The sequence below is a fragment of the Amphiura filiformis genome, chromosome 1 (genome assembly GCF_039555335.1).
Source record: "Amphiura filiformis chromosome 1, Afil_fr2py, whole genome shotgun sequence".
Classification (NCBI taxonomy): domain Eukaryota; kingdom Metazoa; phylum Echinodermata; class Ophiuroidea; order Amphilepidida; family Amphiuridae; genus Amphiura; species Amphiura filiformis.
This window is the reverse complement of record NC_092628.1, coordinates 33,886,336-33,893,449: the sequence shown is the minus strand read 5'-3', so window position 1 is coordinate 33,893,449 and position 7,114 is coordinate 33,886,336.

The following is a 7,114-nucleotide window of genomic DNA, read 5'->3' as shown; positions in this document are numbered from 1 at the left end:
TAAATGAATAACATGGAAACGGAAATCACAAGCTAAGCAGCATGGGAAACAAAATAGACATATGCTAAAAGAAACTGAAGAGAAAGCTGAAAAAGGAGCTAAATGAATTTTCGAAAAAATAAAAATAAAGAAGAAGACAAAAAGGTATGGGTAGGCCTATTATACGGGTTATGGTTACAGTAACTAAATGAAACGGGGCAAACTAAAGAGGGAAAGAAAGAAACTAATCAGGAAAAAAAAAAAAAAAAAAAGAAGTTAAAATTAGAAACTAATCAGGAAAAATAAGAAAATAAATAACAACTGAAGGAATTGTGGAAATCACAAGCTAAGCAGCTAATAAAAATGAAGCTATAAAGGGAAACGTATAAGAAAGGATAGATTTAGAAAATAATGGGAATGGGGTTAGACCTAGATAGTTAAATAACATGGAAACGGAAAAACACAAGCTAAATAGCATTTTGTTTTAATGGAAACAAACTAGGCCCGTGTAGAAGAAACTGAAAAGAAAATGAAAATGCAAGAAGGGACAAAAAAAAAAAAATAAAATTTACCTTTCAATGATTCTACCTTTTCAGTAATTCCTCCTGTTTTAGTGATCGCCCCCATTTACTCATCTAGCGGGGACCCGCGCCAAGCGCGGGTATCCCGCTAGTGTTCAAATATTTGAACCCAGGAAACACAGAAATGTTCTTAAAATGTTTTTTCATTAAACCTTTAATAACATTTAAATGTCGGGTGATATATAAAGGTCATGAAAACGTTTTTAAAACGTTATTGAAAATATTTTGGGCAAACATTTTCGCAAAATATTTGTTCAATCCCCAACATAACATTCTGTTTACTTTTGAATGTTTTGTATCAAGTTTTCAAGAATGATTTTGAATGTTATTAAAACGTTTTTATGCCCTTTATATAACCCGACATTTAAACGTTTTTCTAAAACATTTTGTTTTTTGAGCAGTAGATTATCAAAAATGTTTTTAAGGTTATGAAAATGTTTTATACTCTTAATATACCCTTTATATAACCCGACATTTAAACGTTTTTGACAATTTTTATAACCTATTGCGAATGATGTCGAAAACGTTTTGTGTTTGCTGGGGACGTTATCTATTTAGCACTCGAAGATAGATCATCGATTGATATTGGAATAACGTTGAAAGGTTTGAAAACGAGGGAGTTTCGTAACATTGTTATGTTTCAAGAACGCAGTTGTCAAAAGGTATATGATAGCTGGTTTGTTCCTTAACCACTCCAGTTATTTACTTATGTTTATTTGTGGCGTTAAAATACCCAAACAATTTAAGTTTTCGAAGACAAAGTTCGTTTCAAGGACACCCTGATTTACAATCACCAGGCGTATAAAATAAATATTGTACCAGCCAAGGCAAATCAATCCAACAATAATCGATTAAATATACATGTATATAAATTAAAAGACAATAAATGATGCTTTTTGTGAGTGGTTGTACGCCCTCATGGATTACGCACAATATATATGCATGACTTTGTGAATTGCTTCTAATTTCAGTCTTGCTAGATTGACGTCGCGATTTTTTTGCTAAAATTATGCCCAGCTCAGAAATAAAACCACAATTTGCTTGGATTTCATTTTATTATGGATTTCTGATATGCACGGGATAAAATGGTGAGCGTATATTCTTTGTTTAAAATACAAAATTAGGATTTATAAAACACCAAATAAATCCAGACCTTTGTAAGTGTTCAACCAGTTTCTTGTGTGCCTTAGAACCCGATAGACGGTGACATTTGACCATACACTAGGATCCACAACATGCTCATCTATCATGGGAACAGTTCTTAAACCCTAATACATTTGTACATTCATCCTTTGTACACAAACTCATACTATGCAACTTGAGGTCAAATTTTGCACTATGATTATGTAATTGAGGTTATTGGACTATGCCATTGGGATGCGGCGATTGAGGTCTATCCTGATCGGATGAGTTAACGGGGGCTCTACAGTGGACATTTGGTTGCTCGTCGCCTCAGTAAATATATAGCGGTTATTGCCAAAGTTGCAATATGGTGGCACAATTGGGCGGCAAACTGTATGCAAGCAACACGGCATACTAGTAATTATACATGTTCTACATTGTTCATGTTGTTGTATTTTAAAACACTGAAGACCAAGGTTAAGACCAAAATCAGTGGAGGTAGTACTAGCTACTAGCTGCAGGATTGGATTAAGTAAATAACTAGATCCTGTTATCTACTCAGCAATGTTTGCTTATCGTAATAATTGTAAAGAAAACTGTAGTGTACTAAATGGCACAAGACAAAAAAGGCAAACAGACAGAAATTTTTAAATTAGAGAGTTGACAGGAAGTTGTAAGAGTTAAATTGTTATGGATATGATTGATTGGTAAGCGCGAAAATGTTGAATGTCAGATCAAAGTCATCCGAGGTGAATTAAGTAATGTCAATCACAAATTGTTACAGGTCATTTGAGGTGGACTAAGTTTATATTTGGATTGTCAGAACACCTTCCCAAAAACACATTTCTCATTGCATTTGATCATCTTCTACTTTACTCTTCCCTGGAAAAATCATTATAATACCAAATCTACACACCATGAATTCACCAGAAAACTTCCAAGTTCACATTGGAAGCGCCACATTAATTTTTAAAGGATTTAAATATTGATGTCCTGCGTTTGATAATGACATAGTTGATAACTTATTATCAACATCATGTCATTATATATTAACAAAAAATCCACACTAGGTGTTACGCCCCAAAATTATGTTTTGCGCAATAAAAAATTATAATGAAACGGAGTTCATAAAGGATATCCAAATTTCAAAGAAAATGCAGTCACATGCGACTTGCTTAAGGCAAGCTATTGCATTGCAACGTTAAAATATTCATTAAAACGTATGTATAGATGGTGTTCCAATAGGGATACGCAACAGCTCTGGTTGCAACCTGAGGGTCTCACTAGCCAACAATTAAACATTTTTAGTTTAGCTTATGACATATTATTGCCAAGTTTTGAATATGTCACTAACGATATGGAGTGGAAGTATCTCCACGACATCGCATATACACAATGGATTCAATCTGATGTTTTTTCGCACGTTTGTGATATTTCCTGCCAAATTTGGCTTGCGCACTGTGTGTTTTATCACTGTACAATATTGTTTTGATCTGACAATACCCAGATCAGATTTCCCTGGTCAGATGTTGCCATGTTGGATGACAACGGAAGGTTCGAGTCTGACTGCACTAATACAAATCTTTTCTGTTACCTTTTGAAATTAACCGTTTCCCAAATTCGTAGTCGAAAATCAAAATGTAAAGAGTTTAAAAAAAATTTAATGGTATGGTTTCGATTAAAAAGATCATACACAGGCTAAGCATGGTTCTTAAAATGTGTAATGATGGAATTCGCCAAGAATGCATCAAGACTGCTGTTTCTTTTAAAGAGGACTCTAAAATAAAGACAAGCGCAATCTTAAGGGCTGAGAAAGTTATAAGAAATCTCCGGAAAGTTTTGAACAAATTGTATAATATTTGTGTGACTGTTTGAAAATTGCTCTTGTAACTGTGTTCTAAATACATCATCTTGAGTACATTTAAAGCAGCCATTTGTATTAAATATTAATTTTCATTGTTTCTGTCATTTATAATGGGACCTCATGACTAAATGTTTTCCTAAGTTCAGCGTAGTTATTAATACCGTGTTTGTTGTGCTTTAATTACTCCCTGTGCATGAAATTATTACGCATTGAAACACCATATTTAAACATAATCATTTGATCCATTGAACCTCGACTTTAGTCTGATCTGATCGTTAAATATTCATAATACCTGTCATCTCCAGCGTATTATATGCCACAGTCCGCTGGGACAAACGCTAGTGATTCTTCCTCGTGATGCGAGAGTAACGAATGTTTAGATTTCTCTTTAGGCAAGCGATAGCTGCCAAGTGTAATATGGTACGTATGTATGTATATATACGAGGAAAATGACCAGTTTGGTAAAAAAACCTGCTTACTGTCTTGAAAGTTTGAACGATTCTTGTGCGTATTTAACCAGCAACAGGTCGCTGCATCTTGCATCTACTAGAACAAAAATCGCATTATACATTTATAATTATGTAAAAGAATTCAAAAACTATAATAATATGAGATCCTGGAAGTTCTTATTGCATGTCTTATCGAAACTTTATGCAAACTTTATGCTAACGACAAACGAAGTAATGATTTTTTATGGTTTGAGACTTGATCGTGATCATAGTGATGGCAGTATCAATTTTCGACATACATGTATTTTTGAGCTAATGATTCGACAGGAAGTTTTACCCTTAATGTTCTTCGTCCAAGGGTAATGATAGAAATGATGGTGCGCTTCCTAGTGATCACCGTAAGTAACGCAGTACTCTTTGGCCACCTAAGATCAACGCTATTGTTTCTATCATCAAAAGTACATTAAGAATCTACCTTCATTTGATATGTTTGTAGCTTTAATTAAACTCTGTGGTGATCAGGAACATAAGAAAATAGATTCTTCAATTTGATGAATAGTGACACCCAAGACAATTGCACCATGAGTTGTTATTATGTCAATTATCTGTTAAAATACTAGAGAATTATTTCAGGACACTTACTAATAATGAAAAGGACTTTTATTAGGTGACGGAGGAAACACAAACCATATAGAGCTAAGCAGCCTTTGTAATAAGCCAGACATGGCATGTAAGCTGTCATGTTCAACTTGATAAATGTGTTGCAGTGTTTACACACTCTTTAGATTCTTTGTATGTCTACCTTTAATTGTATCCGGGAATGGTATTAAATTTTCTCATTATTTTTTTCTGTACGTCCGTCAGAAGACGTATTTGTTATCTCTTTTTATGGCCTTTATATTTTGTATATTGTATAAACTGATGTAATGTACAAAAACAAAAGACATTGACTCTCGGGAGTGAAAATTTTGATGTCGAAAAATGATCATGGAATGATGAGCAAAAGGAACAACGGAGCCTAATAAATCATTGGATTATTATTATTATTATGTCAACTTGTCTTTTGAAATATTACGGACAACTCGTAAGGACATTTATTAGTCATGAAAAGGACTTTTATTAGGCGATGGAGCAAGCACAAACCATGTACACATACGCAGCCTTTGTAATAAGCCAGACTTGTCATGTAAGCTGTCATGTTCAACTTGATCAATGTGTTGCAGTGCTTACTCCCATTGTTAGCTTGCATGTATGTCTCATGTCTTTAAATTAAAGTTAAATGGTATTAAGAAGTAGTTTTTGTTATCTGAATACGACGATACGACTCGTGGTTCTTTTCCTTTTGTATGCTTGCTTGCTTATTTCGGTTGGTTTTCCCGTATCCTCCTGCCCTGCATCGCAACAGAAGCATGAGAGTTCATAAGGGTAATGCAGAGACTCCGATCACAGAGCAAGGGAGGAGATGATATACCACCACGACCATTTTATTCATTCTAACGCATGGTCCATGTTCTAACTATTTTCTGTGGGATGGTCTATGGCTAGTATGGAAGCGTCTCTGACCATGCATATAGAATATGATTAACATTCATGTTTAATATTACGCATTATAATAAACACAAGAATAATATCATCTACGGACCTATTCTGATCTATGTCAATTTCAGGTCATAGAGATGATATACTTCTTTTGGTTGCGTGACTTTGCGTAACTTTTGTCACTCACCCTTCCAAATAGCTAGACCTTCCCTGATCGCAGTTCCCTGGTCAGTGGCCAGCCCACTGTCCTGAGCACATCTACATATTTAAGCACGGTCTACATGTGTATCTTGCTGCATGCTCCAGAAGCATATTGAATATAAACTAAGGCAGCAGAACTCATGTAAAGCCAGACGTGTCGTGTAAAATGTCATGTTCAACTTAATAAATATGTTGCAGTCAGGTGGTTACTGTGTTTACGCTCCTCTTTATCTTGTCTGCCGCGTTACATTTAATTGTATTAAATTCTCCCATTGTTTCACACCATTCATGAGATTGCTTCAAAAATACATCTTTTCACGACTCACCGAGATGGTTTCCTGTGTTTTGTATAGGAGCAATTAGAATACTAAAAACAGTGCGACAGATTACAATCAAATACTGTTGAAACCATTACAAATCATGTATGGGTCTGTGGTATTTGAATAATTTACATCATGATACCGTGTTGATACTTTTGAGACTTGCCAAGTTTCCAGAACATTTGGAATCTAATTTAAAAAAATGTACGGAATCATGTAAATATATTTTAGTTGAAAAGTTAGATTAAAACGAAATATTTCATCTGAATTTAAATATAGGTCTTCATTGTATCTAGGACTACGGCAATACATATGAGAGGGTATACATTTTTGGTTTTCATGAATCGAGCCCCTTTCTGTTAACTATAAGTTAGAACAGAAAATGAGATTAATGAAATTAGTCATGATTGTTATTTGAGTAAGACATGACTCAATTCAAATATATTTGCATTTGTAATCACTTTTTGTCTACCAAAACAAAATTCACCTCCTCCATTCGACCTCCCTATTCTTACCCATCATGAATGTTAGCATATGTATTAGCCTAACGTTAGCTTCATTCTTGATGGCATACTAGAAATGAAACACATGGTTGAAATTCCCCTGACACCTGCTATTCTCCAGTATCAATCTATCTTTAGTCTGTTACTGTTTGCTCGCTATGACTATTTCTATTTGGTTTGAGACAACTTGAAAGGTTTTAGTGGCCGTACGTACATCACAGCTACTGGCGATTAAATAGTGGTTCGCTGCTATCTAACATGTCTAATGTTTCTGTTAATCTGGCGCTCAAGCAGTACATTTTGTGGATGGAGTATTCTGTTCTTTCCAATGTTCAAATATAAAGTATCCTGTTTCTAGTTACCACGGTTTCCGTTCGAGCATGGCTAATTTACTAAAATGGAAAGATGTCAAGATAGAAACATTTGACAAGAATCATAAAAAGATTCTAGATATTATCACAACGTTGCTATCTTTAAACATCAATAGAATCTCTTTAGAAAACAATTTAGGTGAAAGCATTACCATCGATAGTCATAGCATATCAAATTGCGCCAG